Source organism: Anoplolepis gracilipes, chromosome 6, assembly GCF_047496725.1.
Source record: "Anoplolepis gracilipes chromosome 6, ASM4749672v1, whole genome shotgun sequence".
Taxonomy (NCBI): domain Eukaryota; kingdom Metazoa; phylum Arthropoda; class Insecta; order Hymenoptera; family Formicidae; genus Anoplolepis; species Anoplolepis gracilipes.
The window spans coordinates 132,183-158,295 of record NC_132975.1 but is presented as its reverse complement, the minus strand read 5'-3'; the positions used below and the strand labels follow the sequence as shown (position 1 = coordinate 158,295).

Genomic DNA, 26,113 nt, shown 5'->3' with positions numbered 1-26,113 from the left:
TGTTATTTCTAGATATATCGCAATTATTACTAGCGTTACGATAACTTATCTGATTAATTACTTATCGTCGCATTGTATTATACCGTTGTACTTAGATAATTGTAGAGATATGAGAGCATTTTGCTAATTAACTTATTAATTAACAATTATCTATGATGTCGCATAAGGTTATTCGTGGATTACAAGGTCTAAATTAGTCTACAGACGTTAAACTCGCTATTATATAACTATATGTATGTATATTATTATAACTAGTAGTAAAAGTTTATATATATATATATAAGTAATAATGGTATAAATGCACATGTAATATGCCGTGTTATATTTACAATGAATGGATGAGAAGTGTGTAAGTGTGTATAAATGCATAAATTTAAAACAAGTTTATATTGTGAGAGGTTGAGTGTGTAATTTAAATGATACGCATGGAATATGTATGAATTAGCTATAAGATCCGAAACTATTGCGTTACCATGTATATGATACATTGATTATGTGTATGTTAATATATGAATATGCCTGTAATAAGTTTATAATAGGTTTATTGAGAGTGCTTCGTTTGTGCGTACTAATGTGTCACTATGTATATAAATTATTTATAGAGTGTGTGTATTTGCGTGTTACTGGGTGGATAATATGTCTATAATAGTCAGATACTGATTAAACATTGTGTAGATGATAAGTTTATAACGCGCGTACTTTTGTATCACCGGGTATATTAGGTGACTATTGTTATATAATTTTATGGTGTGTTTGTTAAGGAGCGTGTATCTATGTAATTATTTCTGGGTGTTCATTATGCGTTTATACTTGGTTTATGTAGTGTATGATGTGTGTATTATCGTACCACCGTATATATAGGTATGGTCATTTTGTTTATTATGCATATGTATATTGTAATTATCATTCGTCCTCAATAAAATGATAAAGAAGTTTTTGAGAATATTATCACGTTCAAGTTATTTCAGACACCTTGTATAAGTAAGAGTTAATTAAGTAATTGTATATATTTGAGTGTGACTATTTAACTTTAGTTATCTTCCAGAGCTTTTATTCGTTTTAAACTCTTTATGGGATATTTATATTGTTTTCACTATAATATGTATATATATATATTTATCATGAGTAGTTCATTTTAATTATTATTGGTTTTAATTGATCACTTAAATATTGTCTGAGCCTCGAGGAGTTCTTGTCAGGTCATTATAATTTGCCTTTAAAACATCTGTGGATTATGATTTCTGCAGCGAGTCGCATATATATATATATATATATATATATATGTATATGTGCATGCACCAAGTTATCTCCATGGTTGATATATGAAATAATTATAAATGATAGCTGACCGGATTTTTATTGGCAAACCAAATTGGATTCATGGTAAGGAATTATTATGCAGATGATGGGTTTGATCGAATCTTTTATTATTGTTAAAATTTGAATTTACTGAAATCACTGCGCTGCGATGGAATATGAGTAAAATTGACAAGTTATTATATTTGGGTGACAGAATCATTAGACATGTACGTTATTGTGGTATTAATTCGGCTTTGGGATATAAAACTGCATTTAATAATGAAGGCATAATTATATATTGGAGGTGCGGATTAAAATAAATGACTTATTAAAGTTGAAAATATGAGGTGTTCCTGAAGTAAAATGGGTCTATAACAATGTGCGCTTAACTTTTTATGGCGGGGCTGTAGCTCTATAAGTTGCTACCTTTTTTGGTTCCTTATGAGTCAAGGCGCCAGGAAATAATTAATTAAGGTCACTGAGCGGGTTTTTTATGTGATGTTTAAACCGTTAAAAATTGGGTGCTTTTTGATGTTGCGACAACTTTTGATATATTGAGAAAAGTGATTTAGACTGTGCATAGGAAGTTGCAATTGCACATACGAGTTACTTGGCTTGCTCAGTTTTAATAATTAATGAAAGTTCATATACAGGGTGTCCCGAAAGTACCGATCGGAGTTTATTATATGAAGCTTATGGAATTTAACCAAATGAATCGGTCGGTTGTTAAACACTATTTTATACTAATGTTTGGATAATGTGACAATGTTAGTTTATATACCGGGTGTCAATTTATTAAGGTGAACATGTATCGGGAGTTGTATTTCCGCTTATTCGCAGTTATGATCTCTTTCCTTGCGTGATTTTAGCTTGTTATATAGATTTACTTTATATTTTTGTTATACCGGGTGGTGGTTAATTCTCGATGCGTGTGTCTATGGTGATGTGTACGTGTATGTTTGTGTTTAGTAAGAGTGATGACGACGAGGTGGAGTGAACATTGGTTTATATTATCGCTATTACTTAATTTACGTTATTCTATTGACGCGTACTTAATATTATGTTTCCTTTTTATTTTTCAGGTACTGCAACTAGAGTGACAAAACTAAATGGGTAATTATAATAAAATTAAGATGTTTGACCGACTTGGTGGGTCGTTTCTCTTCCCTTTTTCAGGTGCTGAGGAGGCGGACCAGAAGGTGATATACCGGGTGGCCGGAAAATAGGTAAGAATTTTCATTGGACAACTAATTAATTATTTTCCTTCGTTTTTAGGTAGGTGATAGGGGAGAACCAGTGATGGGGATAAAACAAGAAAAGAGAAGAAAAAGAAAAAGAAAAAAAAAAGGATGTTCTAGCCGGAAACATAATAAAAGTTATTTATCGGCTTAATCTATTTTTGATAATAACTATATATATATATATATATATATATATATATATATATATATATATATAAAAAATAAAAGAATTTTATAGGTGCTTAACGCTTACTATGTCTACTTAACAGGTGACGTATGGAGTCAACGGACGGCGACTGGTGTCAAGCGGAGGCGCTGGACGTGACACACCCAAGGGAGAGATCCTACTGGATTGGATGGGGGCTCTCGAGCTATGCCTACTAAACACCGGCAACGAGCCTACGTGCGACCGGCTGCTGCAAGGGGCGTCCATAGTGGATCTTACTATGATAACCCCCTCCGCGGCACGCATAAATTGGTCGACCAAGAGACTCTATCGGACCACCGATATATCGAGTTCGGTTGCACCACCCTCCAGCCCGGGAGCCCGACCGGCGGTGCGCCACCGCCGCGATGGAATCTGAAAAAGTTAGACCCGGATAGGTTGACGGCGGCCGTCCAGGCCATCCTTTGGCAACACCATCCGTCAGAGAAGGCAGTGGGGAGCCTGGTGGAAAATGTCGCGCGCCTGGTAGACTCAATCACACAGGCGTGCGACTTCTCCATGCCTAAGAGCAGGCCCCACTCGCGCCGGGCTGCGTACTGGTGGACGAAGGAAATCGCGTGTCTTCGCCGCTCCTCCGTCGCGGCCAGGAGACTCCTCAAACGCGCCCAGCGCCGTGGCGACGAGGCCTGGAAAGCCGAGGCACTCAGCGATTACCGGTCCGCTCGAGTGGCGCTGAGTGTCGCCATTCGCTCCTCCAGGGCGAGATCGTGGGACAAATTGATCGCGTCCCTGGACGCCGACCCGTGGGGGCGCCCGTATAAGATAGTGACGAATAAACTTCGTCATTGGGCGCCCCCCGTGACGGAAACCCTCCCCTCGGGATCCCTGGACCGAATAGTCGGGACTTTGTTTTCGCCGAAAACCGATCCTCGAGGTCTCAACTGAGGCAGCGCGAACACCGGCGCTGCCGAGGCCTGGTCCAGGGATCTCGAAATCACCGAGGAGGAGTTGAGGGATGCCGTCCGGGGGGTCAAGAACAACAAGGCCCCTGGCCCGGACGGCATCCCAGGGCGCGTTTGGAAGCTCGTCCTGGAGGAGCCAAACCTATCCGGGTGGCTTAGAGGCATCTTTAATAGATGCCTCGCGGAGAAGGAATTCCCCCCAATGTGGGGAAGAGCCAAGTTGGTTCTTCTCTACAAGGGCGGTAAGAAGGAGGGTGACCCGTCATCGTACCGGCCGATTTGCCTGCTGGACGAGGTCGGTAAAATATACGAGAGGATTCTCGTTCGCCGACTCGTCCAGCATCTGGCGCGCGATGAGGTCCCTTCCCTTTACGAGGAACAATACGGCTTCCGTGAGGGCAGGTCCACGATAGACGCCGTACTGCGCGTCAGGGCCCTCACGGAGTCAGCTGTGGAACGCGGGAGGGTGACGTTGGCCGTCGCTTTGGACGTGTCCAACGTCTTTAACACCCTCCCGTGGAAGGCAATCGGGGACGCGCTCAACACCCACCTCGTCCCCGACTACCTCGTGAAGGGAATTCGAGCCTACTTCGGTCACCGTAGGCTCGAATACAGAAACCAAGAAGGCCGGGGTCACACCCGTCGTGTGTACTGCGGGGTCCCACAGGGCTCCGTGTTGGGCCCGTTGTTGTGGAACCTCGGGTACGACGGGGTCCTCCATACCGCCCTCCCCCTCAACTGCCGGGTCATCGGGTATGCCGACGATACCCTGCTGGTAGCCGAGGGGGACAACTGGGGGGAAGCCCTAAAAAGGGCTAACGAAGGGGTGGCAGGCCTTGTGAGGGCCATTAGCCGGACTGGCCTGAGGGTGGCCCCCAGCAAGACCGAGGCGGTTTATTTCTACGACCGCCGGGCCGCTGGGGAGCCTCCCCCCACCTCCCGATTAAATATGGACGGTACTGTTGTTTCAGTGGGGTCCCAGATTAAATACCTGGAGCTCCACATCGACGGCCGATGGAGCTTCGCGGGTCACTTTGACCGCCTGGTCCCAAGAGCGGAGAAGGCGGTGGCAGCGATTAGCCGCTTGCTGCCGAATCTTGGTGGGCCGGACGGTCGGGTGCGCCGCGTCTACGCGCACACCGTCCTTAGCATACTAATGTATGCAGCACCGGTGTGGGCGGGCGAGGCGATGGCCACCAGACGCATACAGGACGCGATGCGTCGCGTCCAGCGCAGGTTGGCCATTCGTCTCGTTCGAGGCTACAGGACGGTGTCGCACGCGGCGGCCACCATCCTGGCCGGACTCCCCCCCTGCATATGGTCGCGGATTCATACAGACGTCTGTATGACCGGAAATCCGCGGCACGCAGGGGAGTCGCCAAGATCCAGGCCAGGATACTGGGCACGTGGAAGCTCCAGGAGAAAAGTCCCTCGAGCAGCGATGGATCGCGTCGCTGCACGAGCGCCCCCCAACATCCGGGGAGAGGACTATATCGGCCGTCCTGCCCTGTCTGGAGGAGTGGCTGGACAAAGCGTGGGGCAACAGTACGTTTAGGATGACACAGGTGCTCTCCGGACATGGGTGTTTCGGAGAGTACCTGTACCGCATCGGACGGGAGGCAAGCGAGGCCTGCCACCACTGCGGTCACGAGAAGGACACCGCGCAACACACCCTTCAGGCATGCCCAGCCTGGAGAGACAAGCGTGATGTTCTAACCCGGACTATTGGGAACGACTTGGCGCTGCCGAGCGTCGTCGTCAAGATGCTCGGCAGCGAGGACAACTGGAGAGGCGTGGCCGCCTTTTGCGAGGCGGTCATGGCCCAGAAAGAAAGCGCCGAGAGGGAGCGTAGACCGGGACGGGTGAAGAGAAGGGCTCCTGACAGGAGACCCCAACCTCTCCCACCACCCGGGCCCCTCTTGCGTCCGGTGACGGTCCGGCTGGTGCGACTTCCGCCGCACCCGCCGCCGTCATCGTCGCCACCGGCGACGGCGCACCCATCGACACCCATGGGAGCGCCGCCAAGATGACAGTAAGTGGGGAGAGGGAGCAGACTGGTTCTGCTCGACCTTCCCCCCCTTACTTTTCCCTCTTTTTTGCCCTCTCTATTTAACCCTCCCCCAGATGAGAGGAGGGTCGAGATTCTAAATCTTGACTCTCCCCCACCACCCCCCATCGGGAGGAAGAAAAGACACGACGGGAAGAGGTAGTGGCCCTCCCGCCGCAGAGTAAAAGTTCGATTTGGAGAGGAGGGGAGTATAGGATATGTTCCTTTCTCCCCTCCCTCCCAGGAAGAACTCCTGTTAAAGAGTGTGGCGAGGGGAAGCTCCTGAAGTATTACATCGCTAATTCAAGGATTGTTTCCACGTGAAACAAACTGCTAAGGTTCTGCCCGCACCCACATTGTAAGGTGAAGAACTACCTTATATCTAGAGGCAGAGTGCCATCGCATGCTGATAGACACCCTGCACCGGGCGCCTCCGTGTTTTGTACAGGGGGTAGGCGCACCCCTGTTCGAGCCGTGTGTAGCATCGGGACGGTAATGTCCTTCAACCCACATCGGGCTTCCTAAACCGTGTCCTCGCCTCCGCGTTTTTATACGAGGGGGAAGGCGGACCCTTGTGCGTACCGTGTATAGCATCGGGACTGCGGTCCTTCAACTTACATCGGGCGTCCTGTTAACCGATCCGTCTTTTGAGATTCCTATACAGAGGAAAGAGGACCCCTGTTGCGGTGTTTGGTGACTTTGGGACTCGAATCCAGCCGAAAATTCCTCCAACACCCACCATCAAAACCCGAATCAGGGGTGAGCGGCCCCCTGATGCCTCGCCCTGCTGTCAAGCCAACAGGTCGGGTCCAACCCGAACCCTGCATCGTAGGGTTGCGACTACCCTACAACGACCAAAGCGATTCCGGCCAAACCCGCAGTCCCCGAGGAGCAGGCGGATCCCCCGACACCGAGATGGCCCGGAAGCGCGACCGTCCCGGGAGGCTCGTCGGCACCCGTAGGTCCGCCTCCCCCCAAGAAGCCGCGCCCCGACCGCTCGCTTCCCGTCTTGTTGGGATTTGCGACGCGTAAGCCTCACTTCAGGATCGGCACCCGGGGAGCCCGATCAGCATCGGTTGCCTCTCCATCCGATCGGCTCTTCTGAAGAGGACTCCTCCGGAAGGGAGGACGCTCTTCAGGCGGGCGCGCTAAGGTCCTCGCGTAGTGCCTTCGTTACTCCTCAACCCCCGCCCAGCCACGCTCCGGCTTAAGGGCTTTCGCCCTCGGCGTACTATGTGGCGTTCACCATCATTTCCGCCGCGACCGTCGCGTCTGTAGCAGGGACCGATTTGTAAACGTCCAACACCCAGGTATGCATGCCGGTGCTATGCATCCTGCCCGAGCCGAAGTCCAAGAGGAAATCCGGCTAAAGATGCGCTCTTAGCTATCCCTCCACTCCGGTTTCCCGGGGCTTCAGGACAAAGCCTCCCTACCATGTCACAGTGGCGCATCATCGGGGAAGATCGGGGAGGAACCTTTTTTTTTTTTTTTTTTTTTTTACGTGAGGAAAATGCATTACGCATCCCCCCCGAATGTGGGTATCCGGGGGGTATGTGGGACTCTCCCTATTTAAGGGCATACCCACTAAAAACCTCACGAGTGGCTTCTTTGGCGATTATAGGGGAGACTCCTGGAACTAGCGATGCAATACTTCAGGAGCCTCCCCTCGCCGCACTCCTTAATTGGAGTTCTTCCTGGGAGGGAGGGGAGAAAAGAATATATCTTATACTCCCCTCCTCTCCAAATCAAACTTTGACGCTGCGACGGGAGGGCCACTATCTCCTCCCGTCGTGTCTTCTCATCTCCCCGATGGTGGGGGGAAGGAGTCGAGACTTTGGGGATCTCGACCCTCATTTCATCTGGGAGTTAAAAGGGAGGGCAAAAAAAGGGGGAGGTAAAAAGGGGAAGGGCGAGCAGAACCAGTCTGCTCCCTCCCCCTACTCACTGTCATCTCGGCGGCGCTCCCGTAAGTGTCGGTGGGTGCGCCGTCGCCAATGGCGACGATGACAGCGGCGGGTGCGGCGGAAGTCGCACCAGCCGGACCGTCACCGGACGCAAGAGGGGCCCAGGTGGTGGGGGAGGTTGGGGTCTCCTGCCAGGAGCCCTTCCCCTCGCCCGTCCTGGTCTACCCTCCCTTTCGGCGCTTTCCTTCTGAGCCATGACCGCCTCGCAAAAGGCGGCCACGGCTCTCCAGTTGTCTTCGCTGCCGAGCATCTTGACAACGACGCTCGGCAGCGCCAAATCGTCCCCGATAGTCCGGGTTAGAACGTCGCGCTCGTCCCTCCAGGCTGGGCATGCTTGGAGGATGTGTTGCGCGGTGTCCTTCTCGTGGCCGCAATGGTGGCAGGCCTCGCTTGCCTCCCGTCCGATGCGGTACAAGTACTCTCCGAAACACCCATGTCCGGAGAGCACCTGTGTCATCCTAAAGGTGCTGTTGCCCCACGCCCTGTCCAGCCATTCTGCCAGACAGTGCAGGACGGCCGACATAGTTTTCTCTCCGGATGTTGGGGGACGCTCGTGCAGCGACGCGATCCATCGCTGCTCGAGGGACTTTTTCTCCTGGAGCTTCCAGGTGCCCAGTATCCTGGCCGGGATCTTGGCTACTCCTCCCCTGCGTGCCGCGGATTTCCGGTCATACAAACGTCTGTATGAATCCGCGACCATATGCAGGGGAGGTAGTCCGGCCAGGATGGTGGCCGCCGTGTGCCACACCGTCCTATAGCCTCGGACGAGACGAATGGCCAACCTGCGCTGGACGCGACGCATCGTGTCCTGTATACGTCTGGTGGCCATCGCCTCGCCCGCCCACACCGGTGCTGCATACATTAGTATGCTAAAGACGGTGTGCGCGTAGACGCGGCGCACCCGACCGTCCGGCCCACCAAGATTCGGCAGCAAACGGCTAATCGCTGCCGCCGCCTTCTCCGCTCTTGGGACCAGGCGGTCAAAGTGACCCGCGAAGCTCCATCGGCCGTCGATGTGGAGCCCCAGGTATTTAATCTGGGACCCCACTGGGACAACAGTACCGTCCACATCTAGTCGGGAGGTGGGGGGATGCTCCCCAGCGGCCCGGCGGTTGTAGAAGTAGACCGCCTCGGTCTTGCTGGAAGCCACCCTCAGGCCAGTCCGGCTTATGGCCCTCACGAGGCCTGCCACCCCTTCGTTAGCCCTGTTTAGGGCTTCCCCCCAGTTGTCCCCCTCGGCTACCAGCAGGGTATCGTCGGCATACCCGATGACCCGGCAGTCGAGGGGGAGGGCGGTATGGAGGACCCCGAGGTATTTGAGGTTCCACAGCAGCGGGCCCAACACCGAGCCCTGTGGGACCTCGCAGTACACGCGACGGGTGTGACCCTGGCTTTCTTGGTTCCTGTATTCGAGCCTACGGTGACCGAAGTAGGCTCGAATTCCTTTCACGAGGTAGTCGGGGACGCGGTGGGTGTTAAGCGCGTCCCCGATTGTCTTCCACGGGAGGGTGTTGAAGGCGTTGGACACGTCCAAAGCGACGGCCAACGCCACCCTCCCGCGTTCCACCGCTGACTCCGTGAGGGCCCTGACGCGCAGTACGGCGTCCACCGTGGACCTGCCCTCACGGAAGCCGTATTGTTCCTCGTGAAGGGAAGGGACCTCATCGCGCTCCAGATGCTGGACGAGTCGGCGAACGAGAATCCTCTCGTATATTTTGCCGACCTCGTCCAGCAGGCAAATCGGCCGGTACGATGACGGGTCAACCTCCTTCTTACCGCCCTTGTGGAGAAGAACCAGCTTGGCCCTTCCCCACGTTAAGGGGAATTCCTCCTCCGCGAGGCATCTATTAAAGATGCCTCGCAGCCACCCGGATAGGTTTGGCTCCTCCAGGACGAGCTTTTAAACGCGCTCTGGGATACCGTCCGGGCCAGGGGCCTTGTTGTTCTTGACCCCCCGAACGGCATCCCTCAACTCCTCCTCGGTGATTTCGAGATCCCTGGACCAGGCCTCGGCAGCGCCGGTGTTTGCGCTGCCCCAATCGAGACCTCGAGGATCGGGTTTGGTCGGGAACAGAGTCCCGACTATTCGGTCTAGGGATCCCGAGGGGAGGGTTTCCGTCACGGGGGGCGCCCAGTTTATTCGTCACTATTTTGTATGGGCGCCCCCACGGGTCGGCGTCAAGGGACGCGATCAGTTCGTCCCACGATCTCGTCCTGGAGGAGCGAATGGCGACACTCAGCGCCACTCGAGCGGACCGGTAGTTGCTGAGTGCCTCGGCTTTCCAGGCCTCGTCACCACGGCGCTGGGCGCGCTTGAGGAGTCTCCTGGCCGCGACGGAGGAGCGGCGGAGAGACGCGATCTCCTCCGTCCACCAGTACGCAGCCCGGCGCGAATGGGGCCTGCTCTTAGGCATGGAGAAATCGCACGCCTGGGTGATCGAGTCTACCAGGCGCGCGACATCCTCCACCAGGCTCCCCACTCCCTCCTCTGACGGATGGTATTGCCAGAGGATGGCCTGGACGGCCGCCGTCAACCTATCCGGGTCTAATTTTTTCAGGTTCCATCGCGGCGGTGGCGCACCGCCGGTCGGGCTCCCGGGCTGGACGATGGTGCAACCAAACTCTATATATCGGTGGTCCGATAGAATCTTTTGGTCGATCACCCCCCATGACCAATTTAGGCGTGCCGCGGAGGGGGTTATCTTAGTGAGATCCACTATGGACGCCCCCCGCAGCAGCCGGTCGCATGTGGGCTCGTTGCCGGTGTTTAGTAGGCATAGCCCGAGAGCCCCCATCCAGTCCAGTAGGACCTCTCCCTTGGGGGTGGTGAGCCGGTCTCCCTAGGCTTGCGCTCTGGTGTTAAAGTCACCGGCCACCACCACCTCCTGGGGGAGTATGCTGCGTATGCAGTGCTCCAACTCCCCCAGATACAGCTCAAATTGGGAAAGGCCCCAACTAGGCGGTGCGTAACACGCCACCACCGCGATGGATCCCCATTTCACCGCCACATACCCCCTTCCTGACTTGAGTAAGGAACAGGGGGGGTTGTGGCTGTTCGATCCTCGTATGATTGGGACCGTGCCAGAGCCGTCCACCCTCCAATTAGGATGGTTTGATGGGGGTCGGTACGGCTCCGACACGATCGCCAGTCCTATACCACGCTCGGCGATAGTCTGCAGGAGTAAGTCCTGCGCCCGCCGAGCGTGGTTAATGTTTGCCTGTATGAATTTACAGGCCCTCATTGATGTCGGTAGAGAGGGCCTCCGTCGATTCAGACCCCGCACCACGTGGCCGTGGAAGGGGGGCTCCATCCGCGTTCGATGGCGCATTACCCACGGGCTCAATTTCTCTCGGGGTAAGGGTGTCTCCTTGCACGTTACCACGCTTAGGGTCTAAGCGTGGCTTCCTTTGGGGCTTGGGGGAGTCGGAGCAGAGCTTTTTACCCTCCGCACCCTCCTCGTTTCTTTCTTTGACCGAGTCCGCGCGCCGCTTGCGACACTCCGATGTGTCCATCGGCGCGGGCGCAGACTCGTCTGAAGCCGTTTGGTTCGCTTGTGAAATTTCTCCCACAACGACCTCCATCAGGGACGGAATTGGGCTCTTGTTTTCGATTCCCCCTTTCTCCCCTCCTACCGACGGGGTGGGTTTTTTGAAGGGAGGAATCGATTTGGCCTTCTTCCTGTTGAGTTTTTTCGGGGGGCGACAATTCATGCCCCCCATCCTGTGCCCCGCGGGTGCCCCGAAGTCAGCACAGAGTGCGCAGTGCACTTTCTGCTCGGAGCAGGAATTGGCCTTGTGGCCCTCCTTGCCGCAGCGGAAACACATGTTGGCACAGGATTGGTCGCTGCCGCACTGTTGCTGCACATGCCCCTGCTCCATGCACTTAAAGCATCGAAGGGGGTGCCGCGGCAACAGCTTGATGGGTAATTTGTACCACGATATCGGTACCTTTCCCATCTGTGTCAATTTGTTGGCCGCGTCTATTGGACACTGCACCAACACCGTATTGAGGCCGGTGCGGGGGGCCTTCACGAACGCTCCCACTTTGACGTCCGAGAACCCGCACTTACCCTCCCCGGAGATTGCGGCAACAATCTCCGCCCGGGTAATGGAGTCTTCCAGCCCCCAAATGCGGAGGTCGGCCATTTTTTGGGGGCACGTGACTCGCACCCCTTCGTTGTCCCCAGTCACCTCTCTAACACGTTCGGCGAGTTGTCTCGCCTTGCGTGCCTTGTCCTCACCTGAAATCTCAAGGATTAAGGCACCGGTGAGACCTTTCCTTATCTTGAGGCTTCCTTCCTTGATTCCCAGTTGGTCAAGTTTTACCTCCTTTTTGATGGCGGCCATGTTCTCGCCTTATTTCCCTTCTGGGCAATTTATCATGACCGCCGAGGTTTTGGGAACTTTTCTTTTACCGGGTTTCTCTCCCCCCGTTACCTGCCCCCGCTTCTGCTTATCCTGTTCACTGGGCGGTGACTGGGCCGCAGCAACGGGTACAGTTCTGGAGGGGAGGGGAGTCTGTCCTACTTTCTTCTTTCCCTTACGTCCGACCACCACGCTCCACGGAGTTTCCGTGGTCGGAGAGGGGTCATATGTCCCGGGGTCTGTCAACTTCTAGTCGAAGGGCCCCGGACCTAATGGTCCTCCGCCAGAGGGTGGAGCCCCAGAGGGTTCTGCATCCTGGCGAGATTTCTTTCCAGGTATTCTCTCATCGGCAGCGGGTACCGGCAGGGAAGGAGGGGAGAGATCTTGGTGTGAGCACAAACCTGGCTTTCTCCTTTTTTCTTTCCCTTCTTGGCCGCTTTTTCCTTTTGGCTGCTTTTAGGAACCATTCCCTGCGTCTTGGGCTGAGTTGGCGAGGGGATCTCAGCCTCGGCCTCCTTCCCCATTGGCGGCTAAGTATGTGCGTTCAGGGGAGCAGATTGGACCGCCTCCCCCTGTCCGTTCGTTGCTTCGAAGAATCGCAGCATCCTCTCCCTCAAGTCAACGCCTATTTGTAGGTGCTGATTGAGGGCTTCGTACAGGATTGCAAAGTCGCCCTGGACTGTAGGGCGAGTTACCGGCGGGAGGGGTCAAGGGGATCCACTCAAGAGAGGCCCCTGTGCCTCCGTTACGCTCGTGGCCTGCGGTTCTACCTTCATGCAGGGGTCACCAGCCAGGCCCGGGGACACGCATGCCGGAGATAGTCCGCCCCTCCTCAAGGCGGTCTTCTTTGGGGAGACATTTTGGGGCGTCCTTAGCCTGAGAGAATGCCACTCCCCGCTGTCGGAATCTGAATCCCTGTCAGATTCAATGCGGTTCCGTCCTCTCAGGTTTCTGCCCCCCTTCTCCTTTTCACTTTTTGTGATGCTTCCCTCTTCGATCAGGCGAGTACTGAGCTGGTTCGTCAGCACTTTTACCTGATCGGCGAGTTCCGCCATCTGCTTTTTGAGCTCGCTCGTCTCCTTTTCTTTCTCGGCTTTGAGGAGCTCCAATTGGTGCCGAAGTTCCTCCGCTTAAGCGTTGCTCGGCGAGGACGATACAGTTCTGTCGTGAAGGACTGCTGTGGCAGCCATGATGGACGCCACAGCCTTCTTCATCTCCCCTTCTAGTGGGCCCTTGATGTTCTTGGAGACCTGCAGACTCTTGAAAATGGTCACGCAGTTTGCTATGGTATCCGACACCACAGCCGGTGTCGGAGAGTGGAGGAACATCTCCCTCGCCACCCTCTGGTTGTCCCGGCATCTCTCCCAGGCCTGTCCATCGGGCATTGAGGCACCCAGGGCCCAATCCGTATCCACTCTCTCTCTGGCCTCTTTCCTCGCTCTGGCCCTTGCCTCCCTTTTCTCCCTTGTCCCTTCACCCGTGATGATGAGCCTTTCTCTGCCTCTCTTGACGGAGCTGACGTCCGACTGCTCGTCCTCCGAGCCAGCATAGTACGACCCAGCGTGCGATGCTGCTTCGTACTCGTCAGGATCACCCGCCACGCTACTGGCGCGTGATCCCGCTGGGAACGCCAAGTCCTCGTCACTAGGAGCAGGAGTTATACCTGTATCGGTATGTTTCCTCCTTTTCCCGCTCGCTCGGCAGCTGTGGCATATATGCCTCGCGTTGTGAAGGCATTTGCTCGTTTTTTTGGCCATTGGAAATTGGAGGTATTTCCTTTCCAACGCCTCCCTCGCTGCCGTACCATCCTGAATGGCCGTGATGGTAGGTTTGCCACCGGATGTCGATGGCCCTGGGTACGAAGGCATAACCTTCCTCTCTGAGCCCACGGGTATTTCGGGGAATACCCGCCAATAGATAAAAAAATAATTATTAATAATATAGAATAATTTAAATAATAAAAATTAGTAGCAAACGGATATAATAATCATATAGATAATATAGTTACAAATCTCATTAAAGGAGTCAAATAAAATAATCGATAATAAGATTTATAAACATAAAATAATTCTTTATTTAATAATTTAATAGCATCGCTGAAAGGTTGCAAAATACCAACTAACCCGACCTTATTAGGACCTTTACGTATTTGTACATATCCTAAAAATTTCCGCTCTAATAAAGTTAAAAAAGCAATCCCTAACAATAAAATTAATAATAAAATTAATAAATTTAATAAATTTAAAACTAAATAATAATAAATATTTTTAATTATTACTTATATAAATTATTTTTATATATTTATAAATTCTAAATTTATTACACTATTCTGCCAAAGTAATCTACAATTTTTATAAAATTAATATTATTCTTTAATTTAAAAAAAATTTTAAATAAAAAGTCCTTTCGTACAAATTTATTTACACTTTAATTATAGATAAAATCCGATCTGGCTTACGCCGATCTAAACTCAAATCATGTAAAATTTTAATAGTCGAACAGACTAAATAATTAAATTTTTCCATCTAATTTTTATTTTAATTCAACATCGAGGTCGCAATCATTTTTTATAATATGATCTTAAAAAAAATATTACGCTGTTATCCCTAAGGTAATTAATTTTTCAATAATTTTTTTTAAAACTTATTCATATTTTCATAAATATATGATTATCTATTAAATAAAATTAAAAAAGTTTATAAAATTTTTTAATCCTCCCAACTAAATATAATTTTATACTAAATTTAAAAACTAATGTATTTTAATAAAAATTATATTAAATTCTATAGGGTCTTATCGTCCCATAATATTATTTGAACATTTTTATTCAAAATTTAAATTTTTATTATTTAATTTAAAAAGCTTAAATCTCATTCATTCCTTCATTCCAGCCTCCAATTAAAAGACAAATGATTATGCTACGTTAGCACAGTCAAATTACTGCGGCTATTTAATACACATCATTGAGCAGAACAAATCTTTAATTATTTTCTAAAAACCATGTTTTTATTAAACAGGTGGACTTAATTTTATTTAAATATATTAAATAAATTTATTTTGCCTAATTCTTTAATTAAATATAAATTATTAATTATTATCAAATTTTTAAAAATAAATTTTATAAATAATACTAATTTTATCATTATTAATTTTTAATTTAAATTAATAAAAATATTTTTTTAATTTATTAAATTTATTTTAATTTTAAAATTATAATTAAACTATGCTAAAATAAATAAATTATTAAATTTTTTCAAAAAATTTTAAATTTTAAAACCATTTTTATAAAATTTTTATAAATAATATTAATAAATTTTTAAAATTTTAAAATTAATTTATAGATTATCCCATAAATTTTTAATATAAATCAATATATTTATTGTAAATAAAAATTATTTTAAACTTTAATAAAAATTTACATATTTAAATTTATATCTAAATTAAATTTATATAAAAAAAAATTAAATATCAAAAAAATTGATTAAAATATCTTCTCTAAATAAATATTAAAAATAATTTTTTCATATTAAATTTTATTTATTTATTTAACTCTTTTTCTTTCGAGAAATTTATTTATCAATAATTTTTTTTAATAAACCCTGATACAAAAGGTACATTCAACTAAAATTACTTTAAAAAATTTTTTTATTTTCATTTACATTACATTATCATTAAAATTAAAATAATTATTTTAAAATTTTTTACTAAAACTTTTTTTTTTTTTAATATAATTTTATTTAATAATTTATAATATTTTTTCTTATATTTATTTATTATTAATAATTTATTTATTAATTATAATAAAATTTTAATAATTTTTAATTAATCTTTTCAATGTAAATGAAAAATTTTTATTTAAACTAAAATTTTTTTTTATTCTAAATACATTTTCCAATATATTTACTTTGTTACGACTTTTTCCATAAATTTTTATTAATGAAAATGACGGGCAATTTGTACATATTTTAATTAAAATTCAATTTAAATATTTTTTTAACTTTACAATTAAATTCAATATTTATAAAACTTTAAAAATTTATTTCAATTAATTAAATTAAATGTAACTTATTTAAATCTTAACTATTCTACATTTTGATTTGAATTATAATTATAATTAATTTTTAAATTATTAATCTTTTAATATAATTTTTCAACAACAATATATAAAAATTAAATTAAGTAATTCTATTCGTGGATTATCAAATTAACAACAAGTTTCTCTAAATCATAAAATACCGCCAAATTTTTTATTTTTAATGATTAACATTTAATATTTAATTATATTTTATTTTCATTTAAATAATAGGGTATCTAATCCTAATTTATTATATAAATTTTTTTAATTTTATTATTAATTTAAATAAAATTATTTAACTTTTAATATCTATTCATATTTCACCATAAAAAAATAAATTAGTTAAATATATTTATTTATTTATATATTTTATATTTATATATAATTATTTAAATTTATTTTTATTTAAAGTATAAACCGCAATTGCTGGCACTTTATTTATTAATAATAAATTATAATTTTCTATTATAAATTTTTATTTAATTAATTATTATAAATACTAATTTATATATTATTAAATTATTTAAATTTTATATAATTTTTTAAAATTTTATTTATACTTTAAATTATAAAATAAATTTTAAAAAAAAATTAATTTTTAATTATATTTATTAATTATTAAAAACAAATTATAAAATTAATTTAAATTTAAATTTAATATGAATATAAAATTTAATTTATAATATACATAAAAAAAAAAATTAAATAATATTCCCCCCCCTTTTTTATATTATTATCATTATTATTAATTATTAATAATTATTTAAATATATTAAAATATTTTATTAATAAATAATTTTTTTTTTCTATATTTTAGGTTTTTAATATTTTAAATTAAAATAATGATTAATAAGTTTTAATTAATTAATATTAAATAATTAATGTTAATTAAATATTTTAAATATATATAATTAATTATATATTTATAAAAATAATTAAAATATTTTATTAACATTAAATAATAATTATTAAATAATATTAATGTATATATAAATAAAAACTTAAATTTTTAATTTTTTTTACTTTCTATAAAATACTCTCCTTAAATTTATATAAATAAGATTTTTAATTATTATTAATTATTTTATTTATAGATAAGTTTTTTAATTTTAATTTTAATAATATATTTTTTTTTATAAATACATATAATTAAAATAGTCAATTATTAAATTTAAATAAAATTACTCTCTCCCTTTGAATTTTATTTTAACTAATTATTCTTTTTTAATTCTATAATACCTAATTATTTTAAAAAAATCAATTTTTATAATAATTTTATTTATAATATTTTATTATTTAATTTATTAATTAATCTTTATAACTACTTTAATTTTAATAAATTCTTTTATTATTTTTACTAATACAAATTTAATTTAAATTATTTATTTAAATTTACTTATAACCTTTTTTTAAATTAAATTTACTTATCATATTTAATTTTAACTAATGATTAATAGTCAATTTTCAAAAATATTATACTAATTTATATTTATTTAATTAAAGTAAGAAAGCTAATTCTCTAAGCTTTTAGGTTCATACCCTAAATATAGAAATTTTATCTTTCTCTTATTTAATTAATTATTTTTGCTATTTAAATTTTATTAATAACTAAAAATTTATTTAATGATATGCCTGATAAAAGGATTATTTTGATAGAATAAATCATACATAATTTATATATGTTTTCATTTAAATTAATTTTTTTATATTTAATAGATTTAAACTATCTCAAAAAATTTCAAAAATTTTTATGCTTCATAATACATTAAAATATAATATTAATATTCAATATTTATTCAAAGTTTAATACAACTAAAAAATTAATTTTATTTATATGCATCATAATTTATTCATAAAATTTTTTTTATTGTCTTATTTAATTTATTTTTCTTTTATTTCTTTATTTTTATACGATTTATTAATAATTTGATTTATTATGGAAATTAATAATTTTTTATTCATTTGTTTTTTATCAATTAAATTAAAAAATAAAAAAATTATTTTTTTATATTATCTCATTCAAGCTTTAGCTTCCTTAATAATAATGTTAACTTTAATTATTAATAATTTTATATATATACAAATAAATTTTATTATAATCAATTTTTTTATCTCTATTATAATTAAATTAGGGATCCCCCCATTTCATTCATGAATCCCTTCTGTTGCTATTTTTTTAGATTGATATTCATTATTTATTTTTTTAACAATTCAAAAAATTATTCCTTTATACATAATTTCACTTATTAACCCTCCAATTTTTTTACTATATTTTATAATTTTAACATCTGCATTTATCTCCGCCTTTAAAATAATTAATTCAATAAATTTTAAAATTTTATTAAGATTTTCTTCAATTAACCAAATGTTTTTTTCAATTAACCGGATGAATATTAATTTTAATTTATTTTAAAACCCTAATCTGATTTTCATATTTAATATTCTATACACTTATCCCATTAATTATTATTATAATTTTTATATATTTTAAAATTTCATTTAGATTTTCTTTAAGTAATAACTTTCCTTCAATTAATTTTAATTTAATTTGTTTGTTATTAATTTTTAATTTAGCCAGAATTCCCCCACTAACGTTTTTTATTTTTAAATGAACTATAGTCTATATTTTTTTATTAAATTCAAATTTTTACTTTATTTTTATTTTAATGATTTTAAATTCTTTCATTTTAATTTATGTTTATATTAATTTAATAAATCTAATAATATATTTTTATTCAATTAAAATTAAGCTTTTTAATAAACCAATATACATATATAAATTTTCTTACTCATATAGATTATTTATTTTTTTCATGATTTTAAGCTTAATCTTTTCATTAATTATAATTTCAATTTAGTTTGTATACAATTTTTTAAAATTAGATATATATATAATTTTCACCCCACTTAATCAATAAATTTTAAATATTAAGATTTTAAGTTAAATTTATAAACTTTAAACCTTCAAAGTTTACACAATAAAATTTTTAAAAATTTTTAAATTTTAAAAATTCTAATATTTTAATTTTTTATTAAAAATTTCTTTAAATTTGCAATTTAATATTCTTATTAGTTAAACTATAAAATATATAAAAAATTTTTATTTTTATAACACATTTAATGTAATATCAGAAAATTAAAATTTTCTTAAATAAATTTACAATTTATTACTTAAATCAGACATGATATCTATTATTATCTCACTTAAACTTAGTAAATAATTTTATTATCAATAAAAATATACTATGAATAAGTGACTTTATTCAACTAATCACAAAGATATTGGCATTCTATATTTTTTATTTGCAATTTGGGCTGGGATAATCGGATCTTCTATAAGAATAATTATTCGTTTAAAATTAGGATCATCTAATGCACTAATTAATAATGATCAAATTTATAATTCAATAGTTACTAGACACGCATTTATTATAATTTTCTTTATAGTTATGCCATTTATAATTGGGGGATTTGGAAATTTTCTTGTCCCTCTAATACTTGGTTCACCTGATATAGCCTACCCTCGAATAAATAATATAAGTTTTTGACTTCTACCCCCCTCACTCTCTCTACTTTTATTAAGTAATTTTATTAATGATGGAACTGGGACTGGATGAACAATTTATCCCCCTTTAGCCTCTAATACATTTCACAATGGTCCTTCAGTAGATTTAACAATTATTTCTCTTCATATTGCCGGAATATCTTCTATTTTAGGGGCTATTAATTTTATTTCTACAATCTTAAATATACATCATAAAAATCTCGCAATTGATAAAATACCCTTCTAGTTTGATCAATTCTCATTACAGCAATTCTCTTACTTTTATCCCTCCCAATTTTAGCTGGAGCAATCACAATACTTTTAACAGACCGAAATTTAAATACTTCATTTTTTGATCCGTCAGGAGGGGGTGATCCTATTCTTTATCAACATTTATTTTGATTCTTTGGTCACCCCGAAGTTTATATTCTTATTCTCCCAGGATTTGGGCTAATTTCCCATATTATCATAAATGAGAGAGGAAAAAAAGAAACCTTTGGTGCCTTAGGAATAATCTATGCTCTTATAGCAATTGGATTTTTAGGCTTTATTGTTTGGGCTCATCATATATTTACTATTGGGCTAGATGTTGATACCCGAGCCTATTTCACTTCAGCAACAATAATTATTGCAATTCCAACAGGAATTAAAATCTTCAGTTGAATTACAACACTTCATGGTACAAAAATTAATTATAATTCCTCTCTTTGATGGGCTATAGGATTTATTTTTTTATTCACAATGGGGGGATTAACTGGAATTATACTATCCAATTCCTCAATTGATATTATTCTTCATGATACATATTATGTTATTGCCTACTTTCATTATATTCTTTCTATAGGAGCTGTATTTGCCATTATTGCAAGATTTATTCATTGATTCCCTCTTATTACAGGATATTCTTTAAATAATTACTTTTTAAATATTCAATTTATCTCAATATTTGTTGGTGTAAATTTACCATTCTTCCCACAACATTTTTTAGGGCTGAGAGGCATACCTCGACGATACTCAGATTATCCAGACACCTACCTCTCATGAAATATTATTTCTTCAATTGGTTCATTAATTTCTATCATCAGATTAATTTTTTTAATATATTTAATTTGAGAATCCCTATCATCTAAACGTCTTGTCTTAAATATATTCTATCTTAATCCTTCATTAGAATGACTAAGAAAATTACCACCTGTTAATCACAGATATAATGAAATTCCTTCAATTTAATTAAAAATTATCAACTTTAAAAAATTTTAATATGGCAGATTAGTGCAATAGATTTAAACTCTATATATAAAGATAAATTCTTTTATTAAAAATAAATACTTGAATAATTTCCCTTCAAAATTCTAATTCACCTACATATGATATAATAATTTTTTTTCATGATTTTACTATAATAATTTTAATTTTCATTACTTTATTAATTCTTTTTATTATAATTTCAATAATTAATAATAAATTTACTGACCGATTTATACTTCAAGGCCACACTATTGAATTAATTTGAACTATTTTTCCAATATTTATTTTAATTTTTATTGCCATCCCATCAATTAAAATTTTATATTTAACTGATGAGATATTTAATAATAAAATTACCCTGAAATCTATGGGACATCAATGATATTGAAGGTATGAACTTTCAGATTTTTTAAATATTGAATTTGATTCATTTATAATTCCTACTAATGAATTAAACCCCAATGAATTTCGTCTATTAGACGTAAATAATCGTTGTATTCTTCCATATAATTATCCCATTCGTGTTTTAACTACATCTATAGATGTAATTCACGCTTGAACAGTCCCATCTTTAGGAATTAAAATAGATTCTACACCCGGACGACTAAATCAATCAATGTTAATTATAAACCGACCAGGTCTTTTTTTTGGCCAATGTTCTGAAATTTGTGGTATAAATCATAGATTTATACTCATTGTTATTGAATCAACAAACTTTCCTAACTTCAAAGACTGACTTCTTACCTTTTAACTAATTTTTTTTATTTTAATTGAATAATTAATAAATATAAAATATAATTTTTACATTCATTAAATGACTGAAAGTAAGTTTTGACTTTTTAAGTCAAATTATAATAGATCTAACACCCTATTTTTAATGTAAAGAATTAGTTTAATATTAAAAAACATTAAATTGTCAATTTAAAAATATTTTCACCCCCACAAAAATATTCTTTTATACCACACATAATACCGATAATATGAGCAATAATGTTAATTTTATCTATATTTTCACTTTTTATGATTTTAAGCATTATTTATTTTTATCCTATCAACTTAAAAATTAATTATTATAATAATATAATTTTAACAAATCCTAAAAAATGAATTTGAAAATGATAATAAATTTATTTTCTATTTTTGACCCCTCAACTAGAATTAATTTTTCTCTAAATTGATTAAGAACTTTAATTATTTTTCTTATTTTTTCATATCAATATTGACTTATCCCCTCTCGTTTACATATATTTTTTAATTTTTTATTAAATTTTCTAATAAAAGAATTTAAAATTTTAATTAATTATTCCTATTCTAATTTAATTATTTTTATTAGTTTATTTTTATTTATTATTGTAAATAATTTCATAGGCTTATTCCCCTATATCTTTACATCTTCTAGTCACTTAAGTTTTTGTCTTTCTTTATCTTTATCCCTGTGAATTTCTATAATGTTATTTAGAATTTTAAATTACACTAATGATTTCTTTTCTCATCTTACCCCTCAAGGAACTCCCTTCATTCTAATACCATTTATAGTCATTATTGAATCAATCAGTCTGATTATCCGGCCTCTCACGTTGGCAATTCGTCTGACAGCAAATATAATTGCGGGACATTTACTTTTATCATTATTAGGATCTTTCTGGGCAAATTATTAATAATTTCTTAATTTTTTTAATTATAATCTCCTCTCAACTTTTATTATTTATTCTTGAATTATCTGTATCAATTATTCAGGCCTATGTGTTTTCCATTCTTTCTACATTATATAGAAGAGAAATTTAATTAATTTTTACTATTTCAAATAAATAAATAATAAATAATTATAATCAAATTTTATAGTATTATCATTATGACAAAATTACATCAAAATCATTCATTTCATTTAGTATCAATTAGACCTTGGCCTATTATTATTTCTTTCAGATTATTTAATAACTTAATTTCAATAATTATATGATTTCATAAATTAAATTATCTAATTACAATTTCTATTCCTTGCACATTATTATGCATATATCAATGATGACGAGATGTAACACGAGAATCAACATTTCAAGGATCTCATACAATTAATGTATATATTGGCCTTCGCTTAGGGATAATTTTATTTATTATTTCAGAAATTTTCTTTTTTATTTCCTTTTTCTGAGCTTATTTTCATTCTGCTTTAGCCCCTTCCATAGAAATTGGTCAATTATGACCCCCCTTAGGCATTAAACCATTCAATCCATTTGATATCCCTCTAATAAATACTATTATTCTTTTATCCTCTGGGATAACAGTAACTTGAACGCATCATTCTATCTTAAATAAAAACTTTAATGAAAGATATCAAAGCCTCTTATTAACAATTATACTTGGGATTTATTTTACCTCCCTTCAAATAATTGAATATTTCGAGTCACCTTTTTCAATTGCTGACTCTATTTATGGGTCAACCTTTTTTCTAGCTACAGGCTTTCACGGAATTCATGTAATTATTGGGACGCTATTTCTTTCAATTTGTTTGCTTCGCATAAATTTTCTTCATTTCAGAAAATCTCATCATTTTGGTTTTGAGGCAGCAGCCTGATACTGACATTTTGTAGATGTTGTTTGATTATTTTTATATATTTCTATTTATTGATGAAGATACTAAAATATTACTTAATTTAAATTAATTTATTATTTTATAAATTTATATAGTATATTCATATTACATTTAATTTCCAATTAAAAAAATTAATAAAATTTTAATATAAATAATTTTAACTTTTATTTATATAATTACATTTTTTATTATTCTATCAACTCTAATTTTATTAATTAATTTACTTATCTCATCTAAATCATTAGCAAATCGAGAAAAAATCTCACCATTTGAATGTGGATTTGATCCTCTATCTAATTCTCGTCTCCCATTTAAAATTAAATTTTTTTAAATTAGTTTAATCTTTTTAATTTTTGACATTGAAATTACTCTCTTAATCCCATTAATTTACATATATTTTATAAATAAAATTATTATTTTTTCCTCATTATTGTTCATTTTCATTCTAATTTCTGGCCTAATCATTGAATATTTAGAAAAATCAATTGACTGAAAAACTAATTAAAATTTATAATTTTTTTACATTTATAAATTTATTTTTTATTCTTGATAAATTTTATTCAGGATTTTAGTTAAACATAAATAACATTTAAATTGCAATTAAAAATTAAATATCTTAATATTTAAATCTTAATTTTCTTTTAAAGTAAATATTTACATTTAATTTCGACCTAAAAATTTGATTAATTTCAATTAATCTAAAAGAACCACATCGAATAAAATTTATTTTTTGAAATAATAATATTTTTGAGCTTCTAACTCAACATTCAATGAAAGGTTTCATTTTATTTCATAAATTTAATAAATATCTAATTAAAAATTATTAACTAAAACCAAAAAAGAGGTAAATTATTGTTAATAATTATATTGAATCTATAAAAAAATTCTAGTTAATTTTTCTTTTTTATTCATTTATATAGTTTAATTAATAAAAACCTTATATTTTCATTATAAAAATAATAAATTTTTCTTTATTTATAAATAAATTATTTAAAAATAAAATCTTATTATCTTAATATCTTCAATATTATGCTTTACGAAATTTAAGCTATTTAAATATAAATTACTTTAAAAATTAATTAACTAATAAAAAAAATAATTAATAAAATTAATACTGAAATAAAAATAAATATATAAATTTTAAATAATTTTATCTTAATTACTAATCTATTTATTATCCTATAAATAATTTTCTTTCCCATAAATTCAATCCATATCTTATCTATCCTATAGGTGTTTAATCTACAAATTATAATAGGACTATAAATTCATATATATATATAATTTATAAATCATATAGATCTAAAAAAATAACTAAATATTAATATATTAATTAAATTTTTTATAGACATAATCAACCTTAATAATACTCCCACAAATAATAATAACATTGTAGTTATTTTTACATTTACATTCATATATAAAAAGTAATTATCAAAAAAAAATATTCACATTAATATAGATCCTCTAATTAACCTTAAGATTAATAAAACAAACATCGATAAATTCATTAATTTATCTTCTTTATAATAATAAAATCTTGAATTTTTAAATGAGCCAAAATAAATATAATAAATCAATCGTAAAGAATATGACACAGTAAGAGAAATTGATAAAGTAATTATTATTAATAAAAAAATATTAATATTATTTAAATAGATAATTTCTATAATTAAATCTTTAGAATAAAATCCGGCTAAAAAAGGAATTCCTATTAATGCTAATCTAGAAATATAAAATCTTATTATAGTAAATGGAGTAAACTCATTTAAATTACCACATAATCGAATATCCTGATTATTATTCATTAAATGAATTATAACTCCTGCACACATAAATAATAATGACTTAAAAATTGCATGAGTCAATAGATGAAAAAAGGCTAAAAAATTAAATCTTAAACTTAAAATTATTATCATTAACCCTAATTGACTTAAAGTAGATAAAGCAATAATTTTTTTTAAATCATTTTCAAAATTTGCCATCAACCCAGCTATAAATATAGTAAAAATTGAAATATATAATAAAATTTTCTCAATGCCCCTATTCATTAAATATTTATTAAAACGAATTATTAGATAAACCCTTGCAGTAACCAAAGTTGATGAATGAACCAAGGCTGATACTGGGGTCGGGGCGGCCATAGCTATTGGTAATGAAACAGAAAAAGGAATCTGAGCACTTTTTGTAGCTGCTGCTAAAACAATTATTCTTAAAATTAACTTATAATTTTCCATAAAACTTAAATTCCAACTTCAAAATGTAAATATTAATCCAATTCTTATTAATAACCCAATATCTCCCACTCGATTGCATAAGACTGTCACTATCCCAGAATTATATGATAAATAATTCTGATAATAAATCACTAAACAATAAGAAGTTAATTCTAACCCATCTCACCCAAATAAAATTCTAATTAAATTAGGGCTAATAATCATTAAAATTATTGATAAAACAAATATAATTACTAACTTAATAAACCGATCAATAAATATGTCATCGCCTATATAAATTATTCTATGTAATATAATTATTGAAGAAATTAATATAACTACCCCAATGAACAATGAGACTCAATCAAATAAAATATAAAATTCTACATTAAT

General features: G+C 37.3%; 3 pseudogenes; 2 read left to right on the top strand and 1 right to left on the bottom strand.

The window, feature by feature from the left end:
• Positions 1 to 13,865: 13,865 nt before the first annotated feature.
• Positions 13,866 to 20,178, top strand: LOC140666857 (cytochrome c oxidase subunit 1-like; annotated as a pseudogene).
• Positions 20,179 to 21,725: 1,547 nt separating this feature from the next.
• LOC140666856 (cytochrome c oxidase subunit 3-like) lies at positions 21,726 to 23,486 on the top strand (annotated as a pseudogene).
• Positions 23,487 to 24,796: 1,310 nt separating this feature from the next.
• On the bottom strand, positions 24,797 to 26,113 carry LOC140666987 (NADH-ubiquinone oxidoreductase chain 5-like; annotated as a pseudogene).